Genomic DNA, 21,373 nt, shown 5'->3' with positions numbered 1-21,373 from the left:
AGCAAACCCTCAAAAACCATATCATGAAGGTCCCAGTATTCATACCTTAACATCTCAAGAGCCATGCATGTAGGGATAGAATACCCTGTGTTCAGGTGAAGCACTCAACCTTCTGACTGGGACAAGAGGTTCAGCTTTAGGGGGAGGCAGTGAGAGGGCAAATGGCCAACTCCAGGAGGTCCGGGTACATGTCCTTGTCGCCCAATTCAGGGCGATTGAAGTCAGGCGGGTTTAGAACCTCCTCAACCTCCAGAGAACCTTCTGTATGACGTATCTATGGAAACGCATGGTGAAGGTTGAAGACCACTTCACTAGAAACGTGGTCCCCAATGCCTCTTTTGGGAGTGAGAGGTAATTCTGACTTACAGAACTGTCCACATATTGAGTTGTCTCTCGTCACAAACAGGTCCACAGTCGGGTTCCCCACAGGGGGACAGTCTTGGAGATGACCCTCCGGCAAATCTCCCCACTTGTGAGAGACCATACTCTGTCAACTCTGTCTCCACTCTTTGCTAGATTGGCTGAAGAGATAGAGAAGTTATTCTCCAGTAACCAGAACAGCATGGCCTCCCTGCACAGGGGCAATGAAATGAAACCCCCTTGCTTATGGAGGTAATGTATGGACACTGTGTTGACTATCAGGATCAGGATATGCTTCCCCCGGAGAGAAGGCGCAAAAGCAGTGACAGCTAGCTTGACTGCTCGCGGTTCCATCAGGTTGATGTACCATCAGTTCTCCTCTTGAGACAAAAGGACACTCACATGCTGGTCCCTGTAGTGGGCATCCAGCCCCTCAGGGGAGCATTAATGACCATTTGAGCTTCTGGTCATGGGGCCCAAAAAGTCTGCTTTGCAATCATGTTGATCCTGTTGTACCACTGACACAGGTCACTGACAACTTCCTCTGAGACCTGGAGGACATCGGACATCTCGCCTAGCAACTGTGACCACTGACTCCAGAGATGCCACTGCAAGGGTTGCATCAGGAACCTAGCCTTTTTCACCATAAAAATGCAGGATGCAATGATGCCTAAGAGACTAAGGAAGGCTGATGTCGGAAGAGTGCTAGTTTCCTGGAATAGTGTGACCATCTGTCCAACGCTGGTGACTCTCTTCGGGGGGGAAAGGCTGTTCCCGCCCGAGCATCCAGGAATGCTCTGATAAACTGGAGCCTCTGGGTTAGTGTAATGTGAGATTTCTGAAAATTCAGGGAGATGCCCGGGCTGTGCAACAGGGAGCAAGTATCAATGAAATGTCTCGAAAACCTGCTCTGGGGAGCAACCTCAGATAAGCTAGTCACCCAGGTTTGCGAAATACAAAGATGCTGGATACCCTGAAGTGCACTGCCACCACCTCAGTGAATACCCTGGGTGCAGAGGTCAGGCCAAAGTGGAGAACTGCTCGTGCTTCGGATGGGTCGGTACGTGGAAATAGGTTTCCTAAATTACACCAACCAGTCCTTGGTACTGTAGAGCCTAGAGAATTCCTCCAGTGTCACCATCCTGAATTTGCCCTTCCTCAGGAATTTGCTCAAGGCTCTGAGGTCCAGGATGGGACAGAGTCGTCCTGCTTTCTTGGGCACTAGGAAATAGAGGGTGTACCAACCGATACCTCGCTCTCTGACTGGTATTGAGCTTTTCAAACCGAGAGCTTATGGTTCCTATTGTAGCACAGGTTTTGGCTGCAGTGGAAAAGGTGGTGGTCTGTCTGGGGGCATTCTGAGAAAGGGCAGGCAATATGCCCAGGATCGATTACTGTAGTGCTCTATTGATCGGGGCAAATAAGAGCTGTTTGGGAAAACTTCAGGTGCTGCAAAATGATGCAGTCTGCCGGATAGTGAAGAATGTCCCTAGGCACTGCCCCAACACGGCACATAGGAGGGAGCTACACTGGCTCCCTGTGAAAGCCAGTATTCGCTTTAAAGCCCTCACAATCGTCCACAAATGTCTATACGGTCATGCCCCTCTACATTAAAGAATGTATTACTGTACTAAAGCTCACCAGAACCATGCGATCTGTCGACACCATGAGACTTATATGCCCCAAGAGCAAGCGGGTCAAAGGGAATGGTTGCTCATTTCCGGTGCAAGCTGTCCAGGAATGGAATAAACTGTTGGTTGCTCTGCATATCACTAAAGACCCCCAAAAATGTAGGAAACAACTGAAAACTGCTTTGTTTGAATGAAAACATTCTGGTCTGGCCACAGTCTCTTCCCTTGACTGCGCCCTGATGACTGCGGGCTCTGGCGCTAAATAAATACATAAAATAAATAAACAAATACACTAGTTCCACAAACTGGAGGACCCAGGCATCGGGGGTAACGTCCTTCCACCATTCACAGAACCTGTAGACTATCCCTCCAAACAGAGAAGCGTGTGGGGAGAATGCAAAGTGGTTTTTGAGTTACCGGTGCTGCTGACGCTATAGAAGATTGGCATTTCGATGCCCCTCTAGTCCTACTGAGGCACGAGAACTTTCTTTGCCCTTGCTTGGCTTGAGGAAGCCGTGTCCTCCTTACAAAGGCAGTGAAGCCCCTTCCCCATGAGCCAAAGGAAAAAGTGTGCTTGGCTGGTTGCTGTACTGCTAACCCCAATGACTTTGCTGCCAGCTGAGTGCCCTTGAACTTCTCCAGAGATTTCATCCTTGATTATATCTAGAAAACTGTCTCTGACCTTCCCTACAGGGAAATAGTGGCACGCTTCCGAGATAATCCTCCAGAGGCTATGGCAATTTTTGAAAAATGCACAGAAAGTGTTAATTGCCTTTAATGCCATACTTCTAAGGAAAACATCTTCTTGAATAAGGCATTGATTTTCTTCTAGTACCTGTCCATAGGGAGATTCAACATTGATGTTTAAGGCCTTAAAATCACCATTGTGGCACAAACCACCAGTCCCTCTGAGCTGGTGTGCGCCATAAGGAAGGGAAGATTGTCCCTGGTTGGCTTGTACTTCTTCATGAGCTCACCAGCGTTGAGCATGGATGGTGACTTAATTGCATGTCTGGGCATACTATGGCCGCGTTAAATGAAAGACTATTTCTAATTGGGTCCGCTTGTCCAGTATGTCTGTTAATTCATAATGCTGAAACGATTTAGATGGGCACCAAGGTCAAGGGGGACAACCACTTTTCTCTGCTACTTTGTGGAATTGGGCGCTCAGGTCTGCCTGCTGCATCTCGATGTTGGGGGACGTATCCAACAAGCTTGCATTGTGCAGACCATCCACCAGCTTAAGCAAGTCTGTCTGCTCGGACATGAAATCGGGTAGTCGGTCCATGTCTAGACGTACCAAGTGGTACATTTCAAAATGAATGGGGTCAGCTTCTTGTTAAATATTGTCCGCATGGATGCGAAAATGTCTGTCCTTGACTCCGGCACATAGCTTGGGTCCTTGGTCAGACACGATGTCGAGGGTTGGGGGGGCTCAATGTGGACTGTCGATGCTTCCGCCAAAGTCGTCAGTGCCAAAGTGACCTTTGCTTTAGTCGAGCTCAAGGGCATTAGACCTTTTTTCACTACCTTTGCACTGGACTAACAAAGTCTTGTGTGAAACAAAGATGATCATAAAAGCGAAAAATTACACAAGAGACAACCTCACTCAAGAAGTGTGGAAAGCGATCAAAGATCTTGACAGTAACCCTGATTTCTTAATTAAACCCGCCGATAAAGGCGGGGGTATTGTGACCTGGGCGAGAAATGAATACTACATTGAAGCAATGAAATTGCTTAAAAATTGTCAGCATTACAAACTTCTAGCGACCGACCCGACTCTGAGATTACAAGAAGAAATCTAAAGCCTGACCAAACACGCTACAACAGAGGGATGGATTGATGAAAACGAAAAGAGATTTCTGAATAAAGCACATTCTACTATGGCAGCATTTTACGTATTTCCGAAGGTACACAAAAACAGTAAATTACCCCCGGGCAGGCCTATTGTGTCAGCCATCGGGTCCCTTCTTGAACCCCTTTCGGAGTATGCAGATGTGTTCGTCAGACCGTTTGTTATCAATATGGCATCTTATGTTTGTGACACAATGGATATGATTAATGTCCTCAACAGTATGACATCTAATGCTGAGGACGTTTTGGTAAACTTTGATGTAGAGGCGCTTTATACAAGCATACCTCAGGCGGCCAGCATAGCAGTGCTAAGGAAATATTTGGAAAGAAGAACTTACCCGACGCCTATAGTCCCCACAGCTTTCATTTTGGAAATTGTACGTCTAGCCCTTACAGAACATGTTTTCATTTTTTAAGACAAATTATTCCAGCAAATCCATGGTACCAGCATGGGCGCGTCTTTTGCACCGGATATCGCAAACCTATATATGGATTATTTTGAAAGGCGATTCATCAAAAGCGACAAACCCTTTCAGACACCGGATGAAAAATTGGCATCAGTAAATTGACTGGTGGACCATCTGGACCGGGGCACTGACAGTACTGGAAGATTTTAAGGAATGGATAAATCAACAAGATCCTTACTTAAGATCCACTATGACATCAATTAAGCATGAACTTCCTTTCTTAGACCAAGAATTCTCAAGGTAAACTTGAAACATCTCTCTATCGCAAACCCGCAGATAAGAATACTCTCTTACATTTTGGTAGCATCCTAGCAACCTGAAGATCAATCTTATGGCCAATTCCTGCGCATAAGAAGAAACTGTTCCACCGCTACCAAATTTGAAGAACATGCAAACAACCTAACCAACCGGCTGATTGAATGCGGTTACCCTCGCAAGTCAATTAAAAATGCAAAGAAAAGGACAAAGAACACCCCATGCGAGGTCACGTTGACCAAACATGAAAAAACTAAGAGAGGAAAAGATGACCTGCGTTACGACCTATAGCCCTATCAGTAATGCTCTTAAGAAAACCATCTTGAAACACTGGTCCCTTATATCCACTCCAGACTTCCAGCCTAGCAAACCCAGATTTGCCTTTAAAAAAACAAAGAACTTAAGCAAATGCTTGTACAAACGTTTGAGGAAGAAACAAAGAAGAAGGACAACCAATCTACACTCTGGGCAATCCCCCCGGTTGTTGGGCACTTCAAATGCAGATAATGCTCAGTGTGCTCCCTTACGTCCAACATGAAGAATATAAGCTTAAAACACATTTACGGAATTTACCAACTGCAAAACCACCTGGGCGATTTATGGCATAAAGTGCCCCTATGATCTAATATATATAGGCAAAACCAAGAGACCTGTACGTTAGGTATTTGTGAGCATCGCTCATGTGTCAAAAACAAGGTAGCGGACAAACCACTGGTTGAACATTTTGGTGTAAAGAAACGCACACACTTGGGCATCAGATGGTTTGGTATACAAACCGTTAAAGACAAGAAACGTGGAGGGGACAGAGCTCTTACCCTTAAACAACTTGAACAGAAATGGATTAACAGGGTAGACCGCATGAAACACGGTTTGAACACTAGTATTGAGTGGAACCTGTTCTTTTAAGAGATGAGGGCTTCATTCACCAGTGTAGCACTGGGATATGTATAGAACCCCACCATTGTTGGTACACATCTAGTTTTGTCACTGTACAGTACTCGGTCAGACAAATAGAAGCTGAGGTTGTGGTACATCTGATTTACCCTCTGTTTAATAACAACAATACCTATGTGTTAAAGGTGGTGGGTGTATACAGCGAACAACAGCTATATTGTATATATTTCCACATCATGTATAAGATACCATGTGGTGATCGCCCATGTAGGTCTGGTTGTCTGTTTGTTTTTTGATACTTTCGATGCTGTGTCACGGCATAGAGTCGGTGTATACATTTTGACATAGTTATATCTATATAGCACTACAACTAAGTGTACGTTTGGTCACATCTCAGCATTTCATGTACATCCGATGTACCATCTGTTTAAAACAACAACACATTTGTGTCAAAGGCGGTGGGTGTATATAGGGACAACAGCTATATTATATTTATCCCCACGTCATGTATAAGATACCATTTGTTGATCGCTCATGTATTGTTTATTTTTTGATATAATTCGATGTTGTGTCACGGCACAGAGTGGGTGTATACATTTTGACAGAGTTACATCTATTTAGCACTACACCTGGGTGTGCGAATGGTCACACTTCTGCATTTCATGTCAGTGAAGCGCGGGTTAATTATTTTTCCACTATTTGTATAAACAATAACATCTTTGTCTAGTGGAATCTGGTTATAAGAGTGTGCCAGAGTCGGCCTTTTTGTTGTTGTACACAGCGCATGTCATGCAAGGTATACCACTTTAGGACCTCTGTATGCGTAGCCGTGTATCCTTGAATAGGCATGAGGGCGTGGGACTGACCGGACCTACACGCTCCTGCATCTATCAGGAGAGGTGCCAGGTCCTGTGGACAAGTCTGATTATATTTAAGTCAAACTCGTTTGCAGGACCACAAGTCTTGAATTTATCATAAAAGTATTTACTCCACAGTCGGTAAAGTACACGTCCGCTGCAGTATAGCCATCAGCAGTATTTAGGAGCTTATTCTTTTTGGCCCCTAGTCCATTTTTTGTGTTCACGTCTGTGCCTCGTCACTGAGAGCATGCCCACTGTAGTCCTATTTCCATTCTGGTTTAGGACCCGCCCGCCCTGACATGGTGCAGATAGCGGAGCGGTTCCTTAGTGCACGGAAGGCTTGAAGACGGACATCGATTGCACGGGAGCGGGTAAGGCCCCCATGGTTTCCCGCCCTCTGTAAGGTGATCACGAAAACTAGCAAGGGTGTATTAAGACGTCTTTCGGCCAGCACGGGTATTGATACAGTGGCACAGGGATTTTCGCAATATGACACCTTGCGTTCCAGTAATGCCATTTTTCAATTTGTGCATTAGTGGTGGGCTCAAACAGCGGTGTGATACCTGCCCCCTTCTTCCTACCCATAGGTAAACAACGGAGGCACTTGCCTCAGGCTTGAAGAATTTCGGGGCTCCCACTGCGAGACGGACACGATTGCCTCGGCTGGATTCTGGTGCAGTAAATAGGTCTACTACAAGGTATGACCGGGTACAGTGAATGCCTTCGGTTGGTTAGCTGTGCTTTAGTGCCGGGATTATAGTTCTTCTGTACATCTGTTTGTCCCAGGCCTTTTTTCGAACCCGAGTCAGCCCGTGATCCGAAAATGGGGGGCCGCACAGTGGTAGCGCATTCAGTGATTTCCGCTGCGCAAGATCCATGCTGCAGTGTTCTGTTTTGAAGGTATGTGCCTCACTTCTGTGAGCATTTACCATCTGGTGATAGTCATCAGCACAGGTATTATAATATATACATATATTTTTACCCTCTAGGTGCATTTGCAGTATCTTCTCCCATTAACGACCTGGAGTTGTGGGTCGAAACAAACCAAGCACATCCTTTGGGTGCTTTTCTTTTTCGATTATCTGTCCCAGTCTGGACCACTCGACCAGGTGAGTGGTGTTACCCCCACAGTCCTACCTCTCTGTGACTGCATTTATTCCTCATTTGTAGACCAATATCCTCATATAGTTTTACTCTTTTTAATTGTAGAAGGCGAATCTGGGGTTAGAAGATTTATGTTCTACTTGAAATAGTTATTTTTCTGTCCTGACGAAGACCCTGCCACATCATTTGAGAAGACCACCGCATGGATGGGTACTATCTCAACATAAGAGGCCAAAACGCAGTGCGTCGACAACCCTTTTGCTTATCCATGTATTCATTTAAAAACTGAAAGAAAGTGACAGTCAACAAGCGCTTTCCAGAAACGGTGCTGAGACTTTAAGGAAAAGAGTGACTACGAACTCTATAGAACATGTTTAGGGAGTGTTCTTCCCACATTGAACAGCAATAGGGGGTCTGAATATTAGGCTTTACCCTTGTAACTGTCTATGTAAGACAACGATCTGATCCCGGAAGCTCATTAGATCCAATAGAACTTCTTTTTGAATTGAACACTAGCATTATATGCTTGGTATGACAATGAACTAACCCAGTGTGAATAAGTTGTGATTTGTGTATATTGATTTGTTTTTATTGATCTATGAATAACTATATGTCATGGTTTAGATGTTTTTTTTCTGAATAAATTGTGTTAAAACTTGTTTGGTCTACGAGAGTTAAGTCTGTGACTCACCCCTTTGGGTTGGTCTGTGGGGTTTGTCGACCAATAAGAATCGGTAGGTTAAGAGGAGCAGATAGTTCTTTTTCTTTCCATAGAATTAACTGCTGAAATATGGGAAACAAATGCCTGCACGGGATGAGCGAGGAGAATCTGTGGAAATGACCCAAAAAAAGGTGAATATGTGTTGCTCCACAAATGGCATCCTACTTTTGCCATACCCAGAGTATTACTATTGAAAAATATGATGTGCTACATCACTACTATGTAATCCCAATGTAAAGGAACACAGAGAAGGATGTCAAGGTTTGGCAAAGGAGCATCGGCCTCCAATGGGCAATTATAGCAGGCGTTTTAGCTTAACCCACAGCAAAATAGGAGCACTCACAAATTCAAGTTTCCACTGCTAGATATTTTTTTCAAGGAATAGGCAGAAGTGAGAGACCTCTGGAGTGGCACCAAGAGAAAAGCCCTAAAGTGAATAATGGGGAAAACCAAAATCAAAACCTTTAGTCTGCCTACTGTTGAAGTATCAACATGCTGAGTGAACTTAGCTGAGCACTCTGACCTGTTCTTGGCATCTGTTGAACTTGAGGGGCATATCTTTTGGTAGAGATCCTGGCCTTCAATGAAATAGGTCCTCCACACAAACGACTAAATGAACCTCTTCAGTGAGAGTATGACTTCAATTAACTGAGTGGCTGTAGCACATCCAATGCAGACATGCTTCACAATGGCCATTTGTACTTAAGAGAACTGAACTCCTGTTTGAGTGTTCAGGGATGGAAAGAGGCTTAATGCAGACGTATCCTTAAATAAAAAATGGGGCACATGAAGACAATCCTCTCAAGTGACAGTCAGAGACTACTTCATCCTCCGTCATTTTTAGTTCTGGTTAATAGGTTCTTCTTAAGCGCCAACTATAAACTGAAACTATTGCATTTGAGTACAGGTAGTAGGAAAATGACATATGAGGAGGGGCAAACAGCTTGTCGATGTTGTTTTCTTATTTACCCACCCGTTCACTGACCATGGCCATGTCAATCCCTATGGACATTCCTACCAACTACCTGCCTCTTCCCGAGAAAAACATAACCCACCCGATATCTCTTTAAGCTAGCTCTATCAAGAAGTAACATTATACTTTAGCCTGTAAGTGTTATTTCTAAGCAGTCTGCTGAAAATTAATTGGTTAATTCAAGATGTAAATGTGTTACGGTTGTAATGAAAATGTCTTAACCAAGTGCATTCAGCCCCTTCATGTATAACTGTTCACTGCACTGAAGTCCTGTTAAAAACAAACACTGACAAGCCAACTGTAGTGGGGCAATTGTTGGCTAGAAAGCAGGTGCCCCCCTGCCTTCCCCAGAAAACACGGAATTACAAAATCAGAAAGAACACATTTGAAACAGCACTTTAAATCCTCCTGGAAATGCAGCTGGCACAAAGAATAGTTTTGCTACACAAGTAGGGACAGAGGAGGCATAAGCTTGCACAATTAGTGTGTCTTTTTAAATATAATAGACTAGGTGGCGGGTAAGCATGTAACAAGGAGGAGGGACTCCCAACACTAGTAGGGCAGTATTTCTATAGGTAGGGATGAGGTTGCAGCGTACCTATATGTAGAAATGTTATGTGCCAAGCATGCACCAGGTTCTCGGTAGGCAGCAAATAAATGCAGAGCAAATGTGTCCTGAAAAAACATAACCTGCCATGTTAAAATTGCATGAGCAGAAAATTCAGCTTGCTGCTTTAAGAAAATCCCGGTTAAGCATGCTTGAACAAATTAGGGAAAATGCTGTAGGCAGCTAGATGGTAGCCATCTCAAGGAATGTCAAGGCCAAGGCTTTGCAGGGAGTGCACATGGCGGTACAAGATATTATTGTGTGCGGTCAGCTGTCAGATAAATTAAGTTGCAAAGACACAGCAAAGCGTTTCAAGTTTATCGGATGAACTGGGCATCCCAGAAAGTTAGGAGTTGGCAGATTAATGCTTCTGCAGTCTGCTAGGCGTGACGCAAGGAGCAAGAAGCGACTAAAGAAAAAACAACTAATTACAGCGATAAGATCTTAGCAGGGTAAAAGCAGGATGACTCAAAATACTCAAAATAATTACTCATAAATATGTCAAAAACAGGATGGCGATCACAGATTGCGAACAAGGCCTTGAGCCTCGGCGACTCATGGCATTGGCGGTAACATGAGCTATCTGATTTAATTAAAAGGCAATGCACTTTTCTCTCTCGCTCTCTCACCTATATAAATCGGTCATCATGCAGCCAGTTCATGGATAGTGTGACCCCATTGAACCGATGAGCACATGTCTTTTTTCACTGCAGAAGTAATTTAGGGCCTACCAATTAATTTCCAGATGTGATGAGGTAGCACTTTTTAGGGCAAGGTCCATGGGTGGGATTTTAGATAACGATTGTCCAATCCGTAGTTGTACACATATAGGATTCCATATGTAGCCTAGTAGAGGGAGCCTATTACCAGAGGTGATAGGTTTTCATAACTGTGACATCACAATTACTAATTTGTACTATATAAACTCCTGTTTTCTGTTCAAACGGAGAATTCTGGAGTGAGAGCTTGGCTTTTAATCTTGATTTTTCCCCAGTCTATTGCAATAAATTGGTTACCTTGCATTTGGCATACCACAACCACTCTGTGTTCTCTTTTTTGAGAAATACCAGTTAGAGGGCAATTTGGTTTGTGTGCCTCCCTTATCACAATGGTTTTGCTTGTGCATTATACATTTGCTAAGCACTGCTATCATATGCATAGGTTTTCCAGCTGTTACCATTTTACGGCCAAATAGTGCCATGAAGGCAGCACCTATTCCATGACTACACATGTTAAAGCTGCTGATTTTAACAATGCTCGTTTTAAAATGGACTGGTCAACACTGAAGATATGGCAGTTCTAAAACTCACTTTTCAAGCCCATCTGAAAAAGACCCATAAGAAATGATTGCCAGATTCATGCAGATGAACAGGTTACTCTCTTACCTGGTAACGTTCTTTCGATGGGATGGTCTGACGACGTATTCCATATCTATGACATGTAATCACCACAGCTGTGCTGCTTCAGAAAATCTTCGGCGTCTGCGTCCTGCGTCGATGACGTCGATACGCCGCCCTGGAGGACCTCCTCTGACGGCCGACGTCACTGGATGTTATAAGTAGGACTCACGACGCCCGTAGCCTCAGTTGTAGTTTTTTCCCAGAACGTGTGGCACCAGTCTTCTGCCAGTCTGACACACAAAGCCTTGCGGAAACGTAAGCTGCAATCGCATAAGAAATTCTGCAGCGGGGAAGGCAGGGAGGGAGCGATATGGAATACGTCATCGGACCATCCCATCGAAAGAACGTTACCAGGTAAGAGAGTAACTTGTTCTTCGAGGGGATAGAGTCTTCCGACGTATTCCATACCTATGACAGACTCCCAAAGCAGTACCAATGCAAGGAGGTGGGAAAAGAATTTGGAAAACAGAAATTTAGAATGCCCAATAAAATTGCGGAGTAAAGGACCGCCTTGTCCTGAATCGAGGGAGTAGTGACGTACAAAAGTATGTACCGAAGCCCACGTGGCTGCATCACAGATGTTACGAATAGGAACACCCCTCTGTAGGGCAGTAGAGGCAGCCATACCCCTGGTAGAATGGGCCCGCAAGCCGACCGGTGGGTCCTTACCTGCCAAGCGGTAACACTCAGAGATAGCCAAAATAATCCAGCGAGACAAAGTCTGTTTCGTCACAGCTTGTCCCAAATGCTTTCCAGCGTAACCAATGAAGAGTTGATCATCCACTCTGACCCTGGACATGCGTGAAATATAAAAGCTTAACGCTCTCCTAGGATCAAGCCTATGGAGCCTCTCCTCTTCCTTACCAGGATGTGGAGGAGGATAAAACGCTGGAAGAACAATCTTCTGGCCTAAATGAAATTCCGACACCACTTTCGGAAGAAAGGAAGGACGAACTCTAAGGACAACCCTGTCCTTATGAAACACAGTGAAGGGTGGCTTAACTGAAAGTGCCTGTAACTCACTCACTCTGCGAACGGAAGTGACCGCAACCAAAAATACAGTTTTAAGAATGAACAGTCTCAAAGGGCATGAATGCAAAGGCTCAAACGAAGCACCCATCAGAAACTTGAGAACAAGGTTCAAATCCCAACCGGGCACTTGGAAAGGTGACGGAGGGAACACATTAGGGAGCCCTTTCAGAAACTGAGAAATTAAAGGATTTTTAAAATAGGAACACTCTTCAGACGAGCGCTAAAATATGGACAGCGCCACCAGGTAATCTTTAACGGTACCCACTTGCAAGTCCCTGTGGGCCAAAGAAAGCAAAAAAGACAGAACCATGGGAATGTCACATGCAAAAGGATCCACATTCCTAACCCTGCACCAGTCGCAGAACTTACGCCAATGGGAACGGTACAGGGACTTTGTTGCCGGCCGTCTGGCCGAGAGCAACACCTCCATCACGTCGTCAGGGAGGTCCCAAACCTTATACCTCAACCTTTCAGAAACCAAGCGTGAAGGTTGAGGGATCTTTCCTCTGGATGGAGAACCTGACCCCCCCTCCTGTGAGAGAAGATTGTCTCGGTAGGGAAGACGACGTTGAGGGTAGATGGACAAGTCGAGAAGGTCCGGGTACCACGTCCTCCGGGCCCACGCCGGAGCAATGAGGATCATCCGGGAACCGAACCTCCGTAACCTCCGCAGTACTTGCAGGATGACGGGGACTGGAGGAAACACGTACAGCAGTGGGAATGACCACTCCACCACGAACGCGTCTCCTAAGGCTCCTTTTGGAGGAAATTCCCGCGAGCAGAACCTCTCGCACTTCTGGTTGAGGGGTCCCCCAAAGGGCGAAGATCTCCAGGAGAATCTCCTGAGTCAACTCCCACTCGTGAGAGATCGTGCTCTGCCTGCTCAGAGCGTCCGCCGTCTCGTTTTCGACTCCGGCCAGATGAACTGCCGAGATCGAAACTTCCTGCTGGATTGCCCAGAACCAGAGCTGCATCGCCTCCCTGCACAGAGGAAGTGACCCTGCCCCCCCCCTTTTTGTTGAGGTAGTGCATGGCCACCTTGTTGTCCGTCAGGATCAGGACATTCTTACCTCGCACAGTCGGCAGAAAAGCCTTCAGGGCTAGCCTGATGGCCCTCAGCTCCAACAGATTGATATGGAGTCTGGACTCCGACGGAGACCAACGACCGCTGACTGTCAACTCGTTGGCATGAGCCCCCCATCCCGTGAGGGATGCGTCCGTCATGATCGTCACCTCCGGTCAGGGTAGCCAAAATGGAGCCCCCTTCATCAGATTGTCTTCGACGGCCCACCACAGAAGGTCCTGGGCTACCGAGGACGGCACATGAACAGGGTCCGACATCCTGCCGGAGGACGGAGAACACTGGAGCTTGAGTGCCCATTGCAAAGATCTCATCCGCAACCTGGCCTCTGGCACCAGAAGAATGCAGGATGCCATGAGGCCGAGCAATCTCAAGAACTCGAACGCTGGGAGACTCTGGGCAAGCTGAAACTTGTGCACCATCTGCTGAATGTGATGAGCCCTCACCTGCGGAGGAAAACACTGCCCCAGGGACGTGTCGAGCACTGCTCCAATGTACTGGAGCCTCTGAGTTGGTGTCAAATGGGACTTCTTTAAGTTGACGGAGAAGCCCAGCTTGTGGAGGGAGAGGCAGGTGACTGACAGATGATCCAGGAGTTGCTTGGGAGAGCGCTCCCTGATCAACCAATCGGTCAGGTAGGGGTAGACGTGAATCCCCCCTTTCCTGAGGTGCGCTGCCACCACTACCATGAGCTTGGTGAAGACCCTCGGGCAGAGGTCAATCCGAACGGCAGGACCCGAAACAAAGTGCGAGTCGCCAACCGCGAACCTCAGGTACTTCTTGTGCTTTGGATGTATCGGCACATGAAAATAAGCGTCCTTGTGGTCGAGAGACACCGACCAGTCCTGAAGTTGAAGGGCCTGGAGGACTTGAGAGAGAGTAACCATCTTGAACATGTCCTTCCTGAGGAGTTTGTTCAAACCGCGCAAATCCATGATGGGTCTCAATCCCCCGTCTTTCTTGGAATTAAAAAAATAAGGGGAATACCATCCCTTGTTCCTCTCCGCTACAGGCACCAGTTCTATGGCGCCTTTCTCCAGCAGGGATTGAATTTCCTGCGCAAGTAGCGGATCGGACTCTTCAAAGAGAGATTCCCCGGTGGATTGTCTTGAGGCCTCTGCCGGAAAGGAAGACAGTAGCCGTGGGTTATGATCTTCAGAACCCACACATCTGAAGTAATGGCTCGCCACTCTACAAGATGATGCGCCAGCCTTCCCCCAACCGGCGAACCATGGGACATGGCCTCATGACTGAGCTGAAGCGGCTGCGATGTTGCCTGAGGGCAAAGAGGCAACAGCCCGAGCGGCCTTGGCACCTCGCGTACCTTGTTTTCCACCTCTGGCACTCCTACGGTGGCCCCTTTGACTGGCAGCTCCTCTCGCTTTACCAAAGGATGAGTAATAACAAAAGGAACCTCCCCTCCATTGCTGTCCCCTAGGATGAAAAGGAGGACGTTGGCGAACTGCAGCGCCCAACGACTTCCCTGCAGCCTTTGAGGTCTGCAATCTCTCAAGGCTCTCGTCAGCCTTGCTGCCAAAAAGATGTTCCCCGTGCAAGGGCATGTTGAGGAGCCGGGCCTGCACATCAGGAGCAAACCCCGACTTCCGCAACCACGCAAACTTGCGTATTACTGTGCTCGCCGTCATGGACCGGCTGACGCAATCTGCCATGTCCAACCCCGACTGAACGGCCTCACACATGGCATCCTTGCCATCCTGAACCATGGCAAGGAAACCATCCCGATCGTCCCCTTCGGGAATATGTTCAGCCGCTAAGGAAACAGTTCCACAGAGTGTGCGTGAAACGCGACAAGGCACATACGGAGTTGGCCGCCTGAAGCGCCATACCCCCTGAAGAAAATACTTTCTTCACCCAGCCGTCAAAACGCTTGTCGTCCCTATCAGGAGGGATGGTAGGATACGACGCCTGCTTTGCTGGGGCCGTAGCCGCCTGCACCACCAAACTCTCTGCAGTGGGGTGCTTGGTCAAGTAGCAGGGGTCACTGCTGGCTGGGCGGTATTTTTGCAGCAAAGACTTGCCCACTGCCGTGAGACTCTCTGGAGCAGTCCAAGCCGCCGCCACCATCCTCTGTAGAGCCATATGGAATGGCAGTACCGGGTCAGTTGGTGGACCTTGGTCGAGAATATCCGTAAGGTAATCCTGAAGAAAATCCCCTGGGGGAGCAGACCACCCCAAGTACTTGGTGACCCTGGACATAAGGCGCCGGTATGAGTGCCAGGCTCAGGCCTACAAAACTCCACCTCCGGAGAGGTGTCCAGCCCACTGGCATCGTGCAGGGACTGCCGCAGGTCCTCAATTTGGCTATGGCCCGAGAGAATCTCATCTGACACCGTATCAGGAACCATGCCATCATCAGAGCAGTCATCCACCTCTGAAATAAACTCAAGATGGCGGTAAGAAGGCACAGAATGTGGAACAAAGCCATGCTTGACCTTGGCCAGTGCCTTTCTAGGGTTTCCAACGAGCCCCAGGGTACCCCCGTCGAAACAGCCTCGAAAGGCGTCGAGTGAATCGGTGTCGACGTCGAACGCGGCGCCGACAGCATTGATGGCGTCGACACAGGCCTCGAGGCCGGAGCCCCGAGCGTGTCCCTCGACAGCCTGGGCGCCGATTGCATCAACGACTTCTTCGGATGCGGGGCCTCGAAAGAGTCCGTCGACGACCTCGGCGCCACCAGCGTCGATGTCTTCCTCGAAGACACCACAGGTGCACACGGTCTCGAGCGCGTCGAGGACCAGGACCTGGACCGGGCATGACGAGAACGATTCCCCTTGTCCTAGCGGGACCTCTCCCGCGAATCGTGCTGACCACCTGAGCCCGAAGGCGTGCGAGCGGTGTCTCTCGACCGATCGCGACCGACCCCACTCGGAGGCACGGATGGAACAGTGCCCTGCGATTCGAGAATCGCTAACAATTTCTTCCCTACGGAAGCCCATTCCTCCGGCGTCGCATGCTTGGTGGGATAAGCGACCCGCTGACGGGTGGAGTCCTCGGATGAGGACGGGGAAGGCAACCGATGACGGTGCTTCCGGGAGTGCCTCGAAGAGGCAGAGGAGTGGCGGGACCGAGACCCACTGGACTTCCGATGACTATGCAGAGAGTCACCCCTCGAATCGTCCGTCGAAAGCCCTGCAGACCTCGACTTCTGTGGCTTGGACACCTTACCTACCGACAACTTCTTGCGCTCCCGCAAGGCTTTGGACGTGAGCGACTGGCAGTTGACAGTCATCCATGTCATGGGCCTCCCCGAGGCACCAGAGGCAGGCGTTGTGCGAGTCCGTCACCGACATCGGACGCGGGGTGGAAGACGAGGTAGACATCTTCACGTAGAAATTCTTCACAATACCAACAGGTTTGAAGAACCGAGAAAGAACAGAAACTCCAAAGAGTCGAGGCGCGCCGAGATCTCCAAAGCGAACATGTTCACGGAAAAAACAGAACTGAGGCTACAGGCGTCGTGCGTCCTACTTATAACATCCAGTGACGTCAGCCGTCGGAGGAGGTCCTCGAGGGCGGCATATCGACGTCATCGACGCAGGACGCAGATGTCGAAGATTTTCTGAAGCAGCACAGCTGTGGTGATTACATGTCATAGATATGGAATACGTCAGAGGACCCAATCCCCTCGAAATACAAATACAAGTGGCTGTAATTAGCTACATTTGCTATTAGAAATAATGTCACACAAAACAAAGACTACTTAAAAACTAGAAGCCTTCATGGTAATATTGATGGTCACAAATTCATGAACAACTGCATTGAACTGAATCGTTAAACATGATTAATGATAGTTGTAGTACAACATAAAAATACAAATGTGTACAATTATAGGAAAATGTAAAATTATTTAGATGAAATATCAAGCATCTGCATCCTTTCTGGCTTGTAGAGCCGAAAATTATGAAAAGTTCCAGAGAGGCACGTTACAATCAGATGCAGGGTAGGATTCCAATCAAATGTTAGTACAGTGCAGGGGCCCAGAGTCACTGCAGTACCACCATTTCATGTTTGAAGTAAATGAAACATCCAACTGTGTGGTAAATAATTACAATTGTGAAATCCACTGTGTACATAAAAGTAACTTGCATGAAAGGAACTAAGAGAGCATTGGTCTCAAGGTTTCTAAAGAACCTTACAATGTCACAAGGCCAAATAAGCTAAGTTTTTAAAAATGAGAAGTGCTCCAAGATTCTCCTCGATGATGGGTTAATATTTCAACACAGCAAGCTACTATAACTGAATACCAACCTGCAGTCCGAAGAGCATTCTCCACTGGAAATGGAATAAACAGGAAATAAAAACACCCCTGGTGCCATCTATTAACTAGACATCTCATCGGCTGAGTACTTCAAGAAAATTACACCTTGCAAGGGCATACTACCCAGGTAAGCATATCTGTCCAATGAAATGTAACAAATCTATACAATATACCAGCAAGAGATGATGTTAATACTAGTATAATATGATATGGCATTTATAACGTGCCTATAACCAAGTGTTTCAAGGCGTGACGGGGGAAGGCGGCAGGGGGGACAAAGGGACGACAGACGACGATCCTACTAGGCCCGGAGGCATTCAGATTGTGCAAGTGCATGGGAGGGGGTAAGGGGAGAAGTGCAAGGGGGGAAAGGAGAGGGGAAGTGCAGTACAAGGGGTAGTAGAATAAATACGATAATAAAAACAGCCAGATGGTGGCAAGTGCAAGGTAAGGGCAGACATAAGTGCTGTTAGGGGGACTGTAGGATGACAGAAACAGTCCCTAGGTGCAGGGTTGCCAGGGAAGGCAGTGCAGGAGTGCAACTGGCGGTGCCTGCGCCGGGATAAGACAGGGTGGGCAGGTAGTTTTGACCAATGCAGATTCAGCCAGGAATTCAGCAGGAGAGAGAGGGAGAGAAAGCAGAAGCAAAGAGGAAGGTTTTGAGGTGCTTACGGAACCGGAGATGGTTCTCCCCAAGTTTCAGGGAGGCAGGAAGGTTGTTCCAGAGGGAGGCCCCTGCTGAAGAGAGAGATCTACCAACAACTCGTTGCTTAGAGAAGCGACTGACACTGAGGGAGTTGGAGGCAGATGAACGAAGAGCTTGAGAAGGAAGATATTTGGGAAGAGAGAGTTGAAGGTATTTCGGCCCCAGGCCCCAGTAGGCCTTGTGGACAATGCAGAGGGTTTTGAACTTAATCCCCGCAGCCACTGGGAGCCAGTGCAGAGATTCCAGTCGTGGAGAGATACGATCCAAGGGCTTGAGGCCAAGGACAAGTCTCTCAGTCCTGTTCTGGATAAGTTGCAGAGGGCGGAGAGTAGAGGCAGATTTAGATAGAGGCTGTTACAATAGTCCAGCCTAGAGAGAACCAGGGGTCTGGAGACGGTGAGCTTCTGGGGGAAGGAGATGAAAGGAAGAATACCTCTGAGGAGGTGCAGCTGGTAGTGTGACTTCTTAGAGATGTTGGATATGTGAGGAGAAAAGGATAGTGTGGCGTCGAAGATAACCCCAAGATTTTTTGCCTTGCAGGTGGGGACAGGTAGTGGGCCAAGAGAGGCCGGCCAGAAGGGCTGCAGGGAAGGAGGGAGTGGGTGTGCCGATGAGTAGGATCTCAGTCTTACTGGCATTAAGGCAGAGGTCATTGGCGGCACACCAATCCTGGATAGCAGACAGACAGTCAGAGATGAGGGAAGGGGAGGAGGAGGCCGAGGGTAGCCTGAAAATGAGCTGTCGATCATCCGCATAGCACTGAAAGTTGGGGCAGAGAGCGGCAATGCAGTGGGCAAGGAGTGCCAGGTATTGGTTGAAAAGCCAGGGAGAGAGGTTAGATCCCTGGGGGACACCACAGGTAGAGAAAAACATATCGGAGAGGAAGGACCCAACTTGGACCTGGGAGGGTCGGTCGGAGAGGAAAGAAGTCAGCCACGCCAGACCCTGACCAGTGATACCCAGGTTATCACGGAGACGGTTGAGCAGGATGGCATGGTTGACAGTGTCAAAGGCAGAACAGAGATCAAGCAGGATGAGGGCGCAAGGGGTATTGGAGTCAAGGTTGGAGAGCAGGTCTTCACAGATGTTCAGGAGAGCAGTTTCCATGCTTCTGGCAGCTCTGAAGCCAGACTGATGGTCATGAAGACAACCAACAGATTCAGTGTGGAGGTTAAGCTGGGAGATGGCCAGTTTCTCCAGGAGCTTGCCCAGGAAGGGAGTGATGGGGATTGGGCGATAGTTAGCCGGGCTGGAGGGGTCGGCACAGGGTTTTCTTAAGAAGAGGGTGCACAAGGGAGTGCTTCAGGGGGGATGGGAAGACTCCAGTAGCGAAGGAGTGGTTGCAAAAATCAGCCAGGGCAGGAGCCAAGGAGTCGATGTGGTCCTTGATAGTTTTGGAAGAACAGGGGTGAACCTGTTTCGATGAGACTTTCATAGATCGGACTTGTCTAGAAACCTCATCTTGAGAGAAAATGGGAAAGGCAGAGAAGGTGGGGGGTGGGGGTGGCTGAAGATGGGCCAGAGGATGAGCATGGAGTAGAGGGAGGACAGGATGTCCTGAGTTTTTGAAATGAAGTGAGAGGCCAGTGCCGTGAAGTGGGCCTGGGAAGAGACCGGAGAGGTAGAGACTGCAGCAGGATTGGCCAGTTCCTTGCAGATTTTAAAGAGTTTGGCCGGGTTGTTAGATGCCGCAGAGATGCGGGCTTGGATATGAGCTCTCTTCTTGGTGAGGACGGAGAACCGGTATTGCCTTTGCAGCAGGCTAGTTTGTCAGAGGATGAGCAGGAAGGATGCCATTTCCTCTCGACCATCCTGCACTTGCGTTTTAGGGTGACGAGGACTGAGTCATTCGGGAGTTACACTTGGTTTTGGGCTGCAGGCAGATTCTCATGACAGGGGCAAGGATATCAAGAGTATCAGATATAGAAGCATGGAGCGTGGAGAGGGCTGTGTCAGGGTGAGAGTCAGCCAAAGGTGGAGGGGGGGGGCGAGAAGGTGGCGGCGAGAGCCTCAACTGACACGCTCTTCATGGGTCGGATGACCGAGAAGGTAGGTGGCAGTGATGGAGGTGGCTTGGCCTGAAGGGTAGGGAGGGTGAGGTGGGAGGATGGGAGAAAGTGATCACTCCAGGAGAGAGGAGTGGAGAGAGGGACAGAGAGGGGAAGGTCTGAGGAGATCAGAACATCGAGAGTGTGCCCTGCAGAATGAGTCCGGCCATAGGGGAGAATGGTGAGTGAGAGAGAGTCGCAGAGGTCGTGAAAGAGTCCAGAGGGGGGACAGGAGCCATCCAAGTGAATGTTGAAGTCTCCAAGAAGGAGGAGTTGAGTGGTTGAGGCCAGGAGAGAGGAGGAGAGGTCCGCCCACTCAGAGAGGAAGGAAGCAATCTTACCAGGTGGCCGATAGATAGTAGCCATAGTAAGGGAATGGCCAGGAGAGAGGGAGAGCCTGCAGACAAGGCATTCAAAAGTAGAGTAGGTCTGCGTCAGAGTGACAGAGGCAGGAATCCACTCAGGGAAGATAAGGGCTACTCCCCCACCAGAGTGGTTGGGCCTGGGCGCAGAGAGGATCTTGTAGCCGTCCAGTAGGAGCGTGTCAAAGCTGGTGACAGAGCTGGCCGTGGACCATGTCTCAGTGAGACAGAGGACATCAAGGTCAAATTCTTCAAGAAGGCGGCAGATATCAGATGAATGTTTAACAGCAGAGCGAGAGTTAAGAGTGGTAATGTGGAGAAGGTTGCTATCCTTGAAGGACTTCCGGGGAGGGGTACAGATCAGAGGTACGTCCTGCGGAGATGTAGAGGGAGCCCGAGAGGGGGCAGTGAGGGAGGAGGAAGGCAAGGTAGCCCAGGAAAGGGGAGGGGGACAGCCAGAGAGGAAAGGAAGTTGATAAGGCACGGGAAGCATCTATCAAAGAGGTGAAGGTTGGCCTGAGGGCCTTGGACCAAGACAGTCCCATTTGAGTAAACATTAATGATGACCTTGGAGTAATGGAAGGAGGCCAGGAGGGCGTCCCAACAGGTACCACCATTAATGGGAGAAGAGGAGAAAGGAGAGAGTACAGAGACAATATGAAGTATCCATATGTTGGGTGAAGGAACGACAGAGAGGATGTCAGTGAGAGTTTCCTTGGAGGAGGCACTGGTGTAGGTG

General features: G+C 48.3%; 1 protein-coding gene across 5 annotated transcripts in view; it reads right to left on the bottom strand.

Moving 5' to 3' along the window:
• The window catches only part of FANCD2 (FA complementation group D2), a 2,923,540-nt gene that overhangs the window by 145,150 nt on the left and 2,757,017 nt on the right, over nucleotides 1–21,373 (bottom strand). The gene's annotated exons all lie outside the window — the stretch shown is intronic.

The sequence above is a fragment of the Ambystoma mexicanum genome, chromosome 2p, assembly GCF_040938575.1.
Source record: "Ambystoma mexicanum isolate Mex_15411 chromosome 2p, UKY_AmexF1_1, whole genome shotgun sequence".
NCBI classification, from domain to species: Eukaryota; Metazoa; Chordata; class Amphibia; order Caudata; family Ambystomatidae; genus Ambystoma; species Ambystoma mexicanum.
This window is presented reverse-complemented; position numbering and strand designations above follow the sequence as displayed.